Source organism: Pavona decussata, unplaced genomic scaffold (genome assembly GCF_977016875.1).
Source record: "Pavona decussata unplaced genomic scaffold, jaPavDecu1.1 SCAFFOLD_96, whole genome shotgun sequence".
In the NCBI taxonomy this organism is placed as follows: domain Eukaryota; kingdom Metazoa; phylum Cnidaria; class Anthozoa; order Scleractinia; family Agariciidae; genus Pavona; species Pavona decussata.
This window is the reverse complement of record NW_028145513.1, coordinates 2439353-2456599: the sequence shown is the minus strand read 5'-3', so window position 1 is coordinate 2456599 and position 17247 is coordinate 2439353. Positions and strand designations below refer to the sequence as shown.

Here is a 17247-nt window from a genome sequence, read left to right as displayed (position 1 = left end):
CTTGCATGTTAATTCCATTTTCAATGTTTTCACGTGACTCTGACGAACGCAAAGTCAAATACTCACCCGTTTATGGACGGGGAAGCAGAGGGACGAATTTAGTAGGTCGCCATTATCAATCAGGAATGTTGCCAATTGAAAGAGCGTCCAAAAAAACGTAGTTAGGACACATTTTTGTTAGAAATGGGCGACCTAACCAAAAGTGCACTTTTTTGGTGGGACTACCCTACCCCTCTTAGGGGCAGTTCTATGACTCTGCTCCCAAGGGAGGCACAAAACCTACTCCATGGTAGGTTTTCTTGCATGCTGATTCCATTTTCAATGTTCTCACGTGATTCTGACGAAGGCAAAGTCAAATACTCAGCCCTATATGGACCTGGAAGCAAAGTGACGAGTTTGGTAGGTCGCCATTTTCAATCAGGAATGTTGCCAATCGAAAGAGCGTCCAAAAAAACGTAGTTGGGACACATTTTTGTTAGCAATTGGCGACCTAACCAAAAGTGCACTATTTTGGTGGATCTACCTCACCCTCCCTAGGGGCAGTTCTATGCGTCTGCTCCCAAGGGAGGCACAAAACCTACTCCATAGTAGCTTTTCTTTCATGCTTGTTCCATTATTAATGTTTTCACGTGACTCTGACGAAGGCAAAGTCAAATACTTACCACTATATGGACGGACAAGCAAAGTGACGAAATTGGTAGGTCGCCATTTTAAATCAGGGATGTTGCCAATGGACGAGCGTCCAAAAAAACGTACTTTAGACACATTTTGTTAGAAATTGGCGACCTAACCAGAAGTGCACTTTTTTGGTAGGCCTACCCTACCTCCCTTAGGAGCAGTTCTATGCGTTTTCTCCCAAGGGACGAACTAAACCTACTCCATAGTAGGTTTTCTTGCATGCTAATTCCATTTTCAATGTTTTTACGTGACTCTCACGAAGGCAAAGTCAAATACTTACTCCTATATGGACGGGGAAGCAAAGTGACGATTTTGGTAGGTCGCCATTTTCAATCAGGAATATTGCCAATCGAAAGAGCGTCCAAAATTATTTAGTTGGGACACATTTTTGTTAGAAATAGGCGACCTAACCAAACGTGCACTTTTTTGGTGGGCCTAACCTACCCCCTTTAGGGGCAGTTCCATGCGTCTGCTCCCAAGGGAGGCACGAAACCTACTCCATAGTAGGTTTTCTTGCATGCTAATTCCACTTTCAATGTTTTCACGTGACTCTGACGAAGGCAAAGTTAAATACTCATCCCTATCTGGACGGGGAAGCAAAGTGACAATTTTAGTAGGTCGCCATTTTTAATCAGGAATGTTGCCAATCGAAAGAGCGTCCAAAAAAACGTAGTTGGGTCACACTTTTGTTAGAAATTGGCGACTGAAGCAAAAGTGCGCTTTTTTGGTTGGCCTACCCTACCCCCCTTAAAGGCATTTCTATGCGTCTACTCCCAAGGGAGGCACAAAACCTACTCCATAGTAGGTTTTCTTGCATGCTGATTCCATTTTCAATGTTTTCACGTGACTCTGACGAACGCAAAGTCGAATACTTACCTCTATATGGACGGGGAAGCAAAGTGACGATTTTGGTAGGTCGCCATTTTTTCAATCAGGAATGTTGCCAATCGAAAGAGCGTCCAAAAAAACGTACTTGGGACACATTTTTGTTAGAAATTTGCGACTTAACCAAAAGTCCACTTTTTTTGTGGGCCTACCCTACACCCCTTAGGGGGAGTTCTATGCGTCTGCTCCCAAGGGAGGCACCAAACATACTCTATAGTAGGTTTTCTTGTATGCTGACTCAATTTTTAATGTTTTCACGTGACTCTAACTTAGGCAAAGTCAAATACTCACCCTATATGGACCAGGAAGCAAAGTGACGATGTTAGTAGGTCGTCATTTTTAATCAGGATTGTCGCCAGTCGAAAGAGCGTCCAAAAAAACGTAGTTGGGACAAATTTTTGTTAGAAATTGGCGACCTAACCAAAAGTGCACTTTTTTGGTGGGCCTAACCTACCCCCCATAGGGGTAGTTCTATGGGTCTGTTCCCAAGGGAGGCACAAAACCTACTCCATAGTAGGTTTTCTTGCATGCTGATTTCCATTTTCAATGTTTTCACGTGACTCTGACGAAGACAAAGTCAAATACTCACCCCTATATGGACGGGGAAGCAAAGTGACGATTTTGGTAGGTCGCCATTTTATATCAGAAATGTTGCCAATCGAAAGAGCGTCCAAAAAAACGAAGTTAAGACACATTTTTGTTAGAAATTGGCGACCTAACCAAAAGTGCACTTTTTTGGTGGGTCTACCCTACCCCTTTAGAGGCTGTTCTATGGGTCTGCTTTCAAGAGAGGCACAAAACCTACTCCATAGTAGGTTTTCTTGCATGCTGATTCTTTATTCAATGTTTTCACGTGACTCTGACGAAGGCAAAGTCAAATACTTACCCCTATATGGACGGGGAAGCAAAGTGACGATTTTGTTAGGTCGCCTTTTTTAATAAGGAATGTTGCCAATCGAAAGAGCGTCCAAAAAAACGTAGTGAAGACACATTTTTGTTAGAAATTGGCGACCTAACCAAAAGTGCACTTTTTTGGTGGGCCTACCCTACCCCCCTTAGGGGTAGTTCTATGCGTCCGCTCTCAAGGGAGGCACAAAACCTATTCCATAGTAGGTTTTTCTGCATGCTGCTTCCATTTTCAATGTTTTCACGTGACTCTGACAAAGGCAAAGTTAAATACTTACCCTTATATGGACGGGGAAGCAAAGTGACGATTTATGTAGGTCGCCATTTTCAATCAGGAATGTTGCCAATGGAAAGAGCGTCCAAAAATACGTAGTTGGGACACATTTTTGTTTGAAATTGGCGACCTAACCAAAAGTGCACTTTTTTGGTGGGCCTACCCTACCCCCCTTAAAAGCAATTCTATGTGTCTGCTCCCAGGGGAGGCACAAAACCTACTCCTTGATAGGTTTTTTAGCATGCTGATTCCATTTTTAATCTTTTTACGTGACTCTGACGAGAGCAAAGTCAAATACTCACCCATATATGAACGGGGAAGCAAAGTGACGATTTTCGTAGGTCGCCATTTTCAATCAGGAATGTTGCCAATCAAAAGAGCGTCCAAAAAAACGTAGTTGGGACACATTTTTGTTAGAAATTGGGGACCTAATCAAAAGTGCACTTTTTTAGGGGGGCTTACCCTACCCCCCTAAGGGGCAGTTCTATGCGTCTGCTCCCGATGGAGGCACAAAAGTTAATACATAGTAGGTTTTCTTGCATGCTGATTCCATTTTCAATGTTTTCACGTGACTCTGACAAAGGCAAAGTCAAATACTCACCGCTATATGGACGGGGAAGCAAAGTGACGATTTTGGTAGGTCGCCATTTTCAATCAGGAATGTTGCCAATCGAAAGAGCGTCCAAAAAAACGTAGTTGGGACACATTTTTGTTAGAAATTGGCGACCTAACCAAAAGTGCACGTCTTTGGTGGGCCTAACATGTCTACCATATGGGCTTACCATAGGGGCAGTTCTATGCGTCTGCTCCAAAGGGAGGCACAAAACCTACTCCATAGTAGGTTTTCTTGCATGCTGATTCTATTTTCAGTGTTTTTACGTGACTCTGACGAACGCAAAGTCAATTACTCACAACTATATAAACGGGGAAGAAAAGTGACGATTTTTGTAGGTCGCCATTTTCTATCAGGAATGTTGCCAATCGAAAGAGCGTCCAAAAAAACGTGGTTTGGTCACATGTTTGTTAGAAATTGGCGACCTAACTAAAAGTGCACTTCTTTGGTGGGCTTACCCTACCCCCTTTAGGGGCAGTTCCATGCGTCTGCTCCCAAGGGAGGCACGAAACCTACTCCATAGTAGGTTTTCTTGCATGCTAATTCCACTTTCAATGTTTTCACGTGACTCTGACGAAGGCAAAGTTAAATACTCATCCCTATCTGGACGGGGAAGCAAAGTGACAATTTTAGTAGGTCGCCATTTTTAATCAGGAATGTTGCCAATCGAAAGAGCGTCCAAAAAAACGTAGTTGGGTCACACTTTTGTTAGAAATTGGCGACTGAAGCAAAAGTGCGCTTTTTTGGTTGGCCTACCCTACCCCCCTTAAAGGCATTTCTATGCGTCTACTCCCAAGGGAGGCACAAAACCTACTCCATAGTAGGTTTTCTTGCATGCTGATTCCATTTTCAATGTTTTCACGTGACTCTGACGAACGCAAAGTCGAATACTTACCTCTATATGGACGGGGAAGCAAAGTGACGATTTTTGTAGGTCGCCATTTTCTATCAGGAATGTTGCCAATCGAAAGAGCGTCCAAAAAAACGTGGTTTGGTCACATGTTTGTTAGAAATTGGCGACCTAACTAAAAGTGCACTTCTTTGGTGGGCTTACCCTACCCCCTTTAGGGGCAGTTCCATGCGTCTGCTCCCAAGGGAGGCACGAAACCTACTCCATAGTAGGTTTTCTTGCATGCTAATTCCACTTTCAATGTTTTCACGTGACTCTGACGAAGGCAAAGTTAAATACTCATCCCTATCTGGACGGGGAAGCAAAGTGACAATTTTAGTAGGTCGCCATTTTTAATCAGGAATGTTGCCAATCGAAAGAGCGTCCAAAAAAACGTAGTTGGGTCACACTTTTGTTAGAAATTGGCGACTGAAGCAAAAGTGCGCTTTTTTGGTTGGCCTACCCTACCCCCCTTAAAGGCATTTCTATGCGTCTACTCCCAAGGGAGGCACAAAACCTACTCCATAGTAGGTTTTCTTGCATGCTGATTCCATTTTCAATGTTTTCACGTGACTCTGACGAACGCAAAGTCGAATACTTACCTCTATATGGACGGGGAAGCAAAGTGACGATTTTGGTAGGTCGCCATTTTTTCAATCAGGAATGTTGCCAATCGAAAGAGCGTCCAAAAAAACGTACTTGGGACACATTTTTGTTAGAAATTTGCGACTTAACCAAAAGTCCACTTTTTTTGTGGGCCTACCCTACACCCCTTAGGGGGAGTTCTATGCGTCTGCTCCCAAGGGAGGCACCAAACATACTCTATAGTAGGTTTTCTTGTATGCTGACTCAATTTTTAATGTTTTCACGTGACTCTAACTTAGGCAAAGTCAAATACTCACCCTATATGGACCAGGAAGCAAAGTGACGATGTTAGTAGGTCGTCATTTTTAATCAGGATTGTCGCCAGTCGAAAGAGCGTCCAAAAAAACGTAGTTGGGACAAATTTTTGTTAGAAATTGGCGACCTAACCAAAAGTGCACTTTTTTGGTGGGCCTAACCTACCCCCCATAGGGGTAGTTCTATGGGTCTGTTCCCAAGGGAGGCACAAAACCTACTCCATAGTAGGTTTTCTTGCATGCTGATTTCCATTTTCAATGTTTTCACGTGACTCTGACGAAGACAAAGTCAAATACTCACCCCTATATGGACGGGGAAGCAAAGTGACGATTTTGGTAGGTCGCCATTTTATATCAGAAATGTTGCCAATCGAAAGAGCGTCCAAAAAAACGAAGTTAAGACACATTTTTGTTAGAAATTGGCGACCTAACCAAAAGTGCACTTTTTTGGTGGGCCTACCCTACCCCTTTAGAGGCTGTTCTATGGGTCTGCTTTCAAGAGAGGCACAAAACCTACTCCATAGTAGGTTTTCTTGCATGCTGATTCTTTATTCAATGTTTTCACGTGACTCTGACGAAGGCAAAGTCAAATACTTACCCCTATATGGACGGGGAAGCAAAGTGACGATTTTGTTAGGTCGCCTTTTTTAATAAGGAATGTTGCCAATCGAAAGAGCGTCCAAAAAAACGTAGTGAAGACACATTTTTGTTAGAAATTGGCGACCTAACCAAAAGTGCACTTTTTTGGTGGGCCTACCCTACCCCCCTTAGGGGTAGTTCTATGCATCCGCTCTCAAGGGAGGCACAAAACCTATTCCATAGTAGGTTTTTCTGCATGCTGCTTCCATTTTCAATGTTTTCACGTGACTCTGACAAAGGCAAAGTTAAATACTTACCCTTATATGGACGGGGAAGCAAAGTGACGATTTATGTAGGTCGCCATTTTCAATCAGGAATGTTGCCAATCGAAAGAGCGTCCAAAAATACGTAGTTGGGACACATTTTTGTTTGAAATTGGCGACCTAACCAAAAGTGCACTTTTTTGGTGGGCCTACCCTACCCCCCTTAAAAGCAATTCTATGTGTCTGCTCCCAGGGGAGGCACAAAACCTACTCCTTGATAGGTTTTTTAGCATGCTGATTCCATTTTTAATCTTTTTACGTGACTCTGACGAGAGCAAAGTCAAATACTCACCCATATATGAACGGGGAAGCAAAGTGACGATTTTCGTAGGTCGCCATTTTCAATCAGGAATGTTGCCAATCAAAAGAGCGTCCAAAAAAACGTAGTTGGGACACATTTTTGTTAGAAATTGGGGACCTAATCAAAAGTGCACTTTTTTAGGGGGGCTTACCCTACCCCCCTAAGGGGCAGTTCTATGCGTCTGCTCCCGATGGAGGCACAAAAGTTAATACATAGTAGGTTTTCTTGCATGCTGATTCCATTTTCAATGTTTTCACGTGACTCTGACAAAGGCAAAGTCAAATACTCACCCCTATATGGACGAGAAAGCAAAGTGACGATTTTGGTAGGTCGCCATTTTCAATCAAGAATGTGGCCATTAGTAAGAGCGTCCAAACATACGTAGTTGGGACACATTTTTGTTAGAAATTGGCGACCTAATCAAAAGTGCACTTCTTTGGTGGGCCTACCATGCCTACCATATGGGCCTACCATAGGGGAAGTTCTATGCGTCTGCTCCAAAGGGAGGCACAAAAGCTACTCCATAGTAGGTTTTCTTGCATGCTGATTCCTTTTTCAATGTTTTTACGTGACTATGACGAAGGCAAAGTCAATTACTCACCCCTATAAAAACGGGGAAGAAAAGTGACGATCTTGGTAGTTCGCCTTTTTAAATCAGGAATGTTGCCAATCGAAAGAGCGTCCAAAAATACGTAGTTGGGACACATTTTTGTTAGAAACTGGCGTCCTAACCAAAAGTGCTTTTTTTTGGTTGGCCTACCCTACCCGCCATAGGGGAAGTTCTATTCGTCTGCTCTCAAGGGAGGCACAAAACCTACTCCATAGTAGGTTTTCTTGAATTCTGATTCCATTTTTAATCTTTTCACGTGACTCTGACGAAGACAAAGTGAAATACTCACCCCTATCTGGACGGGGAAGCAAAGTGACGATTTTGGTAGGTCGCCATTTTCAATCAGGAATGTTGCCAATCGAAAGAGCGTCCAAACAAACGTAGTTGGGCCACATTTTTGTTAGAAATTGGCGACCTAACCAAAAGTGCACTTTTTTGGTGGGCTTACCCTACCCCCCTTAGCGGCAGTTCTATGCGTCTGCTCCCAAGGGAGGCACAAAACCTTCTCCATACTAGGTTTTCTTGCATGCTGATTCCATTATCAATGTTTTCACGTGACTCTGACGAAGGCAAAGTCAAATACCCACCCCTATATGGACGGGGAAGCACAGTGACGATTTTGGTAGGTCGCCATTTACAATCACAAATGTTGCCAATCGAAAGAGCGTCCAAAAAAACGTAGTTGGGTCAAATTTTTGTTAGAAATTGGCGACCTAACCAAAAGTGCACTTTTTTGGTGGGCCTACCCTTCCCTCCTTAGGGGCAGTTCCATGCGTCTGCTCCCAAGGGAGGCACGAAACCTACTCCATAGTAGGTTTTCTTGCATGCTAATTCCATTTTCAATGTTTTCACGTGACTCTGACGAAGGCAAAGTTAAATACTCATCCCTATCTGGACGGGGAAGCAAAGTGACAATTTTAGTAGGTCGCCATTTTTAATCAGGAATGTTGCCAATCGAAAGAGCGTCCAAAAAAACGTAGTTTGGTCACACTTTTGTTAGAAATTGGCGACTGAAGCAAAAGTGCGCTTTTTTGGTTGGCCTACCCTACCCCCCTTAAAGGCATTTCTATGCGTCTACTCCCAAGGGAGGCACAAAACCGACTCCATAGTAGGTTTTCTTGCATGCTGATTCCATTTTCAATGTTTTTACATGACTCTGACGAAGGCAAAGTCAAATACTCACCGCTATATGGACGGGGAAGCAAAGTGACGATTTTGGTAGGTCGCCATTTTCAATCAGGAATGTTGCCAATCGAAAGAGCGTCCAAAAAAACGTAGTTGGGACACATTTTTGTTAGAAATATGCGACCTAACCAAAAGTGCACGTCTTTGGTGGGCCTAACATGTCTACCATATGGGCTTACCATAGGGGCAGTTCTATGCGTCTGCTCCAAAGGGAGGCACAAAACCTACTCCATAGTAGGTTTTCTTGCATGCTGATTCTATTTTCAGTGTTTTTACGTGACTCTGACGAACGCAAAGTCAATTACTCACAACTATATAAACGGGGAAGAAAAGTGACGATTTTTGTAGGTCGCCATTTTCTATCAGGAATGTTGCCAATCGAAAGAGCGTCCAAAAAAACGTGGTTTGGTCACATGTTTGTTAGAAATTGGCGACCTAACTAAAAGTGCACTTCTTTGGTGGGCTTACCCTACCCCCTTTAGGGGCAGTTCTATGCGTCTACTCCCAAGGGAGGCACAAAACCGACTCCATAGTAAGATTTCTCTCATGCTGATTCCATAATCAATATTTTTACGTGACTCTGACGAAGGCAAAGTCAAATACTCACCCCTATATGGACGGGGATGCAAAGTGACGATTTTGGTAGGTCGCCATTTTCAATCAGAAATGTTGCCAATTGAAAGAGCGTCCAAAAAAACGTCGTTGGGACACACTTTTGTTAGAAATTGGCGACTTAACTAAAAATGCACGTTTTTGGTGGGCCTACCCTACCCCCCTTAGGGACAGTTCTATGCGTCTGCTCTCAAGGGAGGCACAAAACCTACTCCATAGTAGGTTTTCTTGCATGCTGATTCCATTTTCAATGATTTCACGTGACTCTGATGAAAGCAAAGTCAAATACTCACCGCTATATGGACGGGAAAGCAAAGTGACAATTTTGGTAGGTCGCCATTTTCAATCAGGAATGTTGCCAATCGAAAGAGCGTCCAAAAATACGTAGTTGGGACACATTTTTGTTAGAAAGTGGCGACGTAACCAAAAATGCACTTTTTTGGTTTGCCTACCCTACCCCCCTTTGGGGCAGTTCTATGCATCTACTCCCAAGGGAGGCACAAAACCTACTTCATAGTAGGTTTTCTTGCATGCTGATTCCATTTTCAATGTTTTTACGTGACTCTGACAAATTCAAAAACAATAACTCACCCCTTTATGGACGGGGAAACAAAGTGACGATTTTGGCAGGTCACCATTTTCAATCAGGAATGTTGCCAATCGAAAGAGCGTCCAAGATAACGTAGTTGGGACACATTTTTGTTAGAAATTTTGCGACCTAACCAAAAGTGCACTTTTCTGGTGGGCCTACCCTACCTCCCTTAGGGGCAGTTCTATGCGTGTGCTTTCAAGGGAGGCACAAAACCTACTCCATAGTAGGTTTTCTTGCATGCTGATTCCATTTTTAATGTTTTTACGTGACTCTGAGGAAGGCAAAGTGAAATACTCACCTCTATATGGACGGGGAGGCAAACTGACGATTTTGATAGGTCGCCATTTTCAATCAGAAATGTTGCCAATCGAAGGAGCGTCCAAAAAAGCCTAGTTGGGACACATTTTTGTGAGAGATTGGCGACCTAACCAAAAGTGCATTTTTTTGGTGGGCTTACCCTACCCCTCTTAGGGGCAGTTGTATGCGTGTGCTTTCAAGGGAGGCAAAAAACCTACTCCATAGTAAGATTTCTTGTATGCTGATTCCATTTTCAATGTTTTCACTTGACTCTGACGAAGGCAAAGTCAAATACTCACCCCTTTATGGACGTGGAAGCAAAGTGACGATTTTGGTAGGTTGCAAGTTTTAATCAGGAATGATGCCAATTGAAAAAGCGTCGAAAAAAACGTAGTTGGGACACATTTTTGTTAGAAGTTGGTGACCTAAATAAAAGTGCACTTTTTTGGTGGGCTTAGCCTACCCCCCTTAGGGGCAGTTCTATGCGTCTGCTCCCAAGGGAGGCACAAAACCTACTCCATAGTAGGTTTTCTTGCATGCTGATTCTATTTTCAATGCTTTTACGTGACTCTGACGAAGGCAAAGTCAAATACTCACCCTTAGATGGACGGGGAAGCAAAGTGACGATTTTGGTAGGTCGCCATTTTCAATCAGGAATGTTGCCAATCGAAAGAGCGTCCAAAAAAAGCTAGGTTGGACACATTTTTATTAGAAATTGGCGACCTAACCAAAAGTGAACTTTTTTGGTGGGCCTACCCTACCCCCCTTAGGGGCAGTTCTATGCGTCTGCTCCCAAGGGAGGCACAAAACGTACTCCATAGCAGGTTTTCTTGCATGCTGACTCCATTTTCAATGTTTTTACGTGACTCTGACGAAGGCAAAGTCAAATACTCACCCCTATATGGACGGGCAAGGAAAGTGACGATTTTGGTAGGTCTCCATTTTCAATCAGGAATGTTGCCAAGCGAATGAGCGTCCAAAAAAACCTAGTTGGGACACATTTTTGTTAGAAATTGGCGACCTAACCAAAAGTGCACTTTTTTGGTGGGCCTACCCTACCCCCCTTAGGGGCAGTTCTATGCGTCTGCTCCCAAGGGAGGCACAGAACCTACTCCATAAGGTTTTCTTGCATGCTGAGTCCATTTTCAATGTTTTCACGTGACTCTGACGAAGGCAAAGTCAAATACTCACGCCTATATGCCATATAGGCGTGAGTATTAACGTCTTTTGTATTTTTATTGCAAATAAATCTCTTTTCTACAAGAAGATCAAAATGTTTAACTCAGTATATTTACAACATTAAAACTGCGTTTGAAACAAGCTGAAGCGGATGAATGCCATTAAAAACCATTATTAATTTTTCTTCTGGAGGAAATCCTTTCCTCTTTTATCTTTTGAACTTAATTAGTTTTTGTTTTATTTTATCAGGTGTACGTCAGGTCTCTGACTGCAAATTTACGAAATGTGAAAAACGAAAAACGTGGCCTTTTCCGCGTGGTTCCAGTAGCCGCCATTGTGTCACCCCAAAAGTCCTTACACGAGTAGTTATTTCGATTTGCCCCGCCCCCGACCCCCGGGCAAGACCGCTTGAGGAATTTGCCGACCCCCGGGCCAGATGGGCTGGGTTTTCCCGGGGGGGGGGGGGATGGTAACAGGTAGAATTGAACCATGCATAATGCTAATTAATACAAGTGTGCCAAGAAAGTAACATAATTGTTGCGACACCACTGCACTTTAGAACCGATGAGGTGATGGCTCATTTTTCGGTCCGCGTTTTGCCTGTTTTCTCTTATTTAGTGAAACAAACACTTTTCTGTAATTTGAAATAAATGAACCTATAGTTCTTGGAGTTTGAGGCTTGTCGCAAACGTTAATTAGCTGCGATAAAAAGTGACAAAGGTAAACATCAATTTTTATTTGTTGTTTTTTTTTAAAAAAACGAAAGTCAAGCCATATTAGTTTACAGTTTTAACTGTAAACAAAAAAGTTACAAAGTTTTCTAGTCCGGGAGACTCGTGGCTGGACTCTCCGAATAGGGCTATTTTTTTTTTTTTTTTTACGCCCACTTCAAGATGGCGAACAGTTACCGTGACAGACTGGTAACTAGCAAGTCAACTAGAGTAACACAACATTACTTCCGGTAAATTCGCAATCGCTTTCGCGTGTTTCCACGGCTGCTCAAGACGTTGGTTTTACCTGTTTTTACACTGAGACACGAGACATCATTAGCGAAATGTAACTTTAATGAGCTGAGATCAATTAAAGTGCGGATAACCTTGTGAAGAATACTTCTCAAATCGCCTCCGAACATTATTATAGTCTGTGTAGTGTATCGAGCCCCTTTCGACAGCTAACCCAACTTCTACTACCTTTAAAAAATATGTCTCGTACTTTTATAGTGTCACCATTCCTTGAGTACAGTTCAAAGCTCAGAAGACATTTTTCTGGTGGGCGTAACACGAAATCGATTTTCATTTTACGCCCACTTTTTGGGCCCGCGGAAACTAACGATGAAAGATTACCAGAAAAGGGACTGGAAATGAATTAAGACATAAATGTTGAACTATGAAGAGTACAAGTTTGTGCGGCTCGTTTCAATACGGACAGCTGTTTGTACAGAGGGTAATCAAGTGCAATCAAGGTACGCAAAAAGGAACCAATCACAAAACTTGTAAATAGAGAATTGTGCATGTGTTTACATAGACTGATGCAGACACTTGAGGGAGTTTGGGTACCCCTTTGCCTTGCATAAACTTTCAAATTCTCCCAAACTCCCTCAAATGCTGTTTGTAATACACATGATTTTAACACATCTTTATACTAGGTGAATGTGTGTTCCTTTAACCTTGTTAATCACAGTCACATCCTCTTGTGATTCTTTAAGCTCAACCGCTTGTCTAAATTGTTAACACTTTCCAGAATTTTGCTGATTTTTTGCAATGTTACTTGCAAGATCATGCTTTCTTTTCTGTACCTTTGGTCGTTTCCTGACACGAAATCTAAACCGATCAAAATCATCACTGTCATTGCCCTCATCCTCAGCCTTTCTTGCAAATGGTTTTGGAGGTCGGTCTGCTCGAGTTTTCTTCATCCTTCAGGAAATCCCCTTTCTTCTCCTGCCTGCTACTGTAGATTGCACCTTTTATTCTTTTTCCAATCCTTTTTTTTTTGGTTGTAGTCTGGAATCTGTTAAGGTGACGGCTTGCAAAAGTATGTATTGCAGACGCAATTTGAGGTATCACGCTACAGGTGCTCCCTTCTTTGAATTTTTCATACCTTGAAACAAACTAGCTGACTCCCATAATAAAATTTTCATCCCCACTCTTTAATTTTGAAACAATGTCATTGCACACTCCATAGACCTTTGTCTAAAGACCTTCTGCTATGGGATGGATTGGATGCATTTCATCAATACTGTCAACTTGACTGCTGTTTTCTGTAATGTCTGTTGGGTCTAGTAATGGTGTGGTTAAATCTAGTGAACATTGGGGTCAAGCAGATTGTCCATTGAAGCAGACTACATTTTGAGTTGCTTCCTCTTCCACATTTTTCTGGTGTACACCGTCTGCCTGCTAATAACTAACAAAGTAATTCAGTCATGCTGGCTGTTATTCTGATCTTGTTTCTAACTTGTCACCCCTGCTTGGAATCCACAATAACTATATAACTGTATAATTTGGAATTTTATTGCATCGCTTGCAAGATGAAGTGAATCCTGTGCTCTGATTGGATACTCGTGTGATCAAGATGGAGCCATCTTGCCCACTTAGGATTACCTGTTACCCATGCACCCATGCATGCAGAATCAATAGTAAAGCCATATAATAATAAATCTTTTATTGGCCAAGCTTGGGTCAAGATGGCAGGATATTGGCCTTGTTCTATTGTTGGCAAAATTATTGATTGTCCTGTCCCTAAATTGTACCGATGCCCCCCCCCCCCCCCAACCCCTCACGCCCTACACACACGCACATCTTTTTAGGCTGGGATCCCTCCTTTTAAATAAAGGCTAACCTCTTTTGTATCATGATTATTTTGAAGGACGTAAAAAAGAAGATAAGCCTCTTGCCCAAGCCAAGAGCTTCATTATCTGATACACAAGAAACCTGCAAAAAAAATGTTAAAGTACATCAAGGTTTGATACTGTACTTGTATTAACCTTGTGGAGGATTAAAGAATTCGAAACTGTATGTATTTATCTGGCTTTGACATACCGCTTCATCATTCATACAGAACCACCTCTGGTCCACCTTGCAGTAGCTATAATGGTGGCCACATTTGCACTTAGTACCACTATGTACTACAACACTTTGCAACTCGTACATATTGCTGTTCTATGTAAGCAAAAAATTATAGTATAAACAATTAGAGAAGGCATAATCTTAACTATTTCTATAGTTGTATTCCCTTTCTTAGATAAGCATTTAAATGGTAATACAGTGGAACCTCTCAAATACTGGTATGGGCAACCTCCTATTTAATGTCAGGAAAAGTGGTTGGTTAAAAGAGGTGGTCACTGTCAGGGAGCCTGCAGACTGTAATGTTGTTAATTCTAACCTGAATCAATTTCCATAAATGGGGATGGATATGGCAAGTGGAAGTTGTGGGAAACATGAGCAGAAGGCAAGTGTTTCATCAGCTAGTGGCCTGTTTCAGGTTATCCCAAAACTTTCACAAATGTTACCATGGAAACAAGGAAAGTATGACTTTATACATCTTTTCTATAGAGTTACAGTTAAACAACCAACCAAAATAAATACAAGAGAGTATTTCTTTCAAGCTAAGTGGACTATTTCATCACTTTTCCTTTTTGTTTGTAGAGATCAAAATAACTACAATCAAACTTCCCATAAGTGAACACTTCCCATAAGCAGACACCTTTGGGACCAAGCATAGGTGTCTGCTTTTGAGAGGTGTCCACTTACTGGAGCTCACTAGTGCATTGGCGGAGGTTCAACTTTAATAATACTAATATTCTAAAAATAAAGCTATATACAGGTAATAATAGTACAGACAATAATTAGGGTATGTCTCTGCTTACAACTTTTCTAGCAAAATTATATTTTACTTTCTTATTGTATCAAAAATAATTATACCTTTGATGGCTCATTCAGTAGTAAGCAGTCAAACCATGCAGGGTATATCAATTTCTTCCTCAATTTGTTATTTCCTGTTCTCTCAAATCTGCAATATATTATTGCAAATATTAGGGAAAAAAGGATCCCTTGTCTTTAGAGTTCAGGTATTAAATACAAGAAGCTAAGACAAAAATCTCCACCAAATTATGTAACTTTCAAAATCAATTCCTCGAAATAAACCTACCTTTTTAAATGGAATGTGAGGACTTTAGGCCATTTACTAACAAATTGGTCTTTCTCAGCCCTGGTCAGCTCATTACACTGTGTACAACACCAAGCACAATAGGTATTGTGGGCACATGCAAACACAATCCAATATGATCTCTGAGACATATTGCAAATTCATGACTACCTAACCTTTCGCAGAAGCATCGATTGTCCCCATCAAGAATTTCTGTCTGTGTATTATCGAGTGCTTCAACCAGTGATTGGGAGGACCCCTATTTTATAATAAGGAAAGATAATTCCATTTGACTATGTTTGGTGATGGTTAAGAGGCCATGATAGGAAACGGGGAACTGTAAATAAGAAAATTGAATAAATTGTTAATATTAAAATGTAGTAACTGTTTGCATATATATGACCAAAATTCTTGATGATTGACACAAATCCTTTATGCATAGCCCATCATTGTTGATTACTGTGCTTTGCTATAACATGCAAAATCTGAAATTGAAATCACTGCCGACAGTTGCATTTTTCGCTACCGTCAATGACCGCACTGGAAGCTCTAGAAACAAAGTAACAGGATCAAAAGGTCACGTTCGTGCACGGTGATTGGTGGATTTTGATCCACTTTGTTTGATTGATGGCAGGAAAAAACGCAACCATCTGCTCATGCGGTGTTTTGTATTTCAGATTCCACCTGTTATTGAAAATTGCAAGTTAACTGTTACATGTACCTGTATGTCAATACTGTGATTGCTCTGCTGCTGACATGTCGGCACATTGTACACTTTATTGAAGCGGAGAATAAAATAGCATATTTGTAGATATTGACTTTGTTTTTCTGTGCAAAATTACTACTGTCACATACCTCATGCAAACATGGGCACTATTATTTTTGTTTGTTATAGTAACTAGAATACTTTTCAATGGGAAGCCCACTAATCACTAGGCGTGGCCCATTAGTTAGGCCGCTAGGGGTCAAATCCTCCACCCTGCCACTCTGACTGGATTTTTCTTCCATAGTCTCAAATTCAACTACTCTACAGTTTGTAACTAGCCTTCATTGGTCAGCATCCTGCCAGTTGGTTATAACATGGTGCTGGAAAGTCATTAGGGGCAGCCATGATTCACATTTGTGACATTAATTTATTCATTTGTTATTTTTTTTTTTTATTATTTGTTATTTTTGTATTATTTTAATAATTGCATGTATGCAAACCTGTACTGGTTAGCTCTCCTCCAATTTCTTCATGGAAATGAGAGGCACCACTAAAAACAGACCACCAGCCTTTAGTGGAAGTGTATCATTACTCTATGAAGTATTGGTTTAATCATGTTTTATGTCTAGCTGTATAAGGTATAGCTTTAACTGACACTCACTTGTCAACTGAGTTGACAAGTTTTTGTTAACTGAGTTAACAAAACAGGTGTTTCCAATGTTTATGAGTCCTGATGACGCCATGTCCAATCGATCGCACAGAAAACTAGTGTAAACAGAGAAATAGACGAATTTTCCACGAGTGTGACAAATTACCGCGTATAAAAACAATTTTGCCGCCAAAACTTACATATCTCTTAGTTACCAGCTTCCCAACGAACCAGCGCACTTTTTTCATGCCCAGTTTCCTCATTAGTTTCCGTGGGCCCAAAAAGTGGGCGTAAAATGAAAATCGATTTCGTGTTACGCCCACCAGAAAAATGTCTTCTGAGCTTTGAACTGTACTCAAGGAATGGTGACACTATAAAAGTACGAGACATATTTTTTAAAGGTAGTAGAGGTTGGGTTAGCCGTCGAAAGGGGCTCGATACGCTACAGACTATAAAAATGTTTGGAGGCGATTTGAGAAGTATTCTTCACAAGGTTATCCGCACTTTAATTGATCTCAGCTCATTAAAGTTACATTTCGCTAATGATGTCTCGTGTCTCAGTGTAAAAACAGGTAAAAACAACGTCTTGAGAAGCCGTGGAAACGCGCGAAAGCGATTGCGAATTTACCGGAAGTAATGTTGTGTTACTCTAGTTGACTTGCTAGTTACCAGTCTGTCACGGTAACTGTTCGCCATCTTGAAGTGGGCGTAAAAAAAAAAATTGCCCGAATAGGGACCATAGTCATCATTTGAAGAGTCGAAATCCTGGTGGAAAGCTTTAGCAGACTCACCACACTCAACATCACTATCATCACTGTCGTCTTCCGGTTCTCTTCGTCTACGTCCCCACTTTATCTGACCGCCTCATCCATACCAAGAAAACTGCCCAGTCCTTGGCGTCGCTACCTAGTGCTGCATGGGTGGTTTTTT

General features: G+C 41.6%; 2 long non-coding RNA genes across 3 annotated transcripts; one reads left to right on the top strand and one right to left on the bottom strand.

Annotated features, from left to right (window-relative positions):
* Positions 1-12155: 12155 nt before the first annotated feature.
* On the top strand, positions 12156-14560 carry LOC146472925 (uncharacterized). Of its 2 annotated transcripts, XR_014866528.1 has the most exons (3): positions 12199-12284; positions 12822-12892; positions 13685-14560. It is a non-coding gene; the product is annotated as an uncharacterized LOC146472925 (long non-coding RNA). The 2 variants fall into 2 exon arrangements; XR_014866529.1 differs by lacking the exon at positions 12822-12892 and having other exon boundaries at positions 12156-12284.
* Positions 12284-15101, bottom strand: LOC146472924 (uncharacterized). The gene is made up of 3 exons (XR_014866530.1): positions 14740-15101; positions 13658-13749; positions 12284-13222 (listed from the first exon to the last, which is right to left on the bottom strand). It is a non-coding gene; the product is annotated as an uncharacterized LOC146472924 (long non-coding RNA).
* Between the last annotated feature and the right edge of the window lie 2146 nt (positions 15102-17247).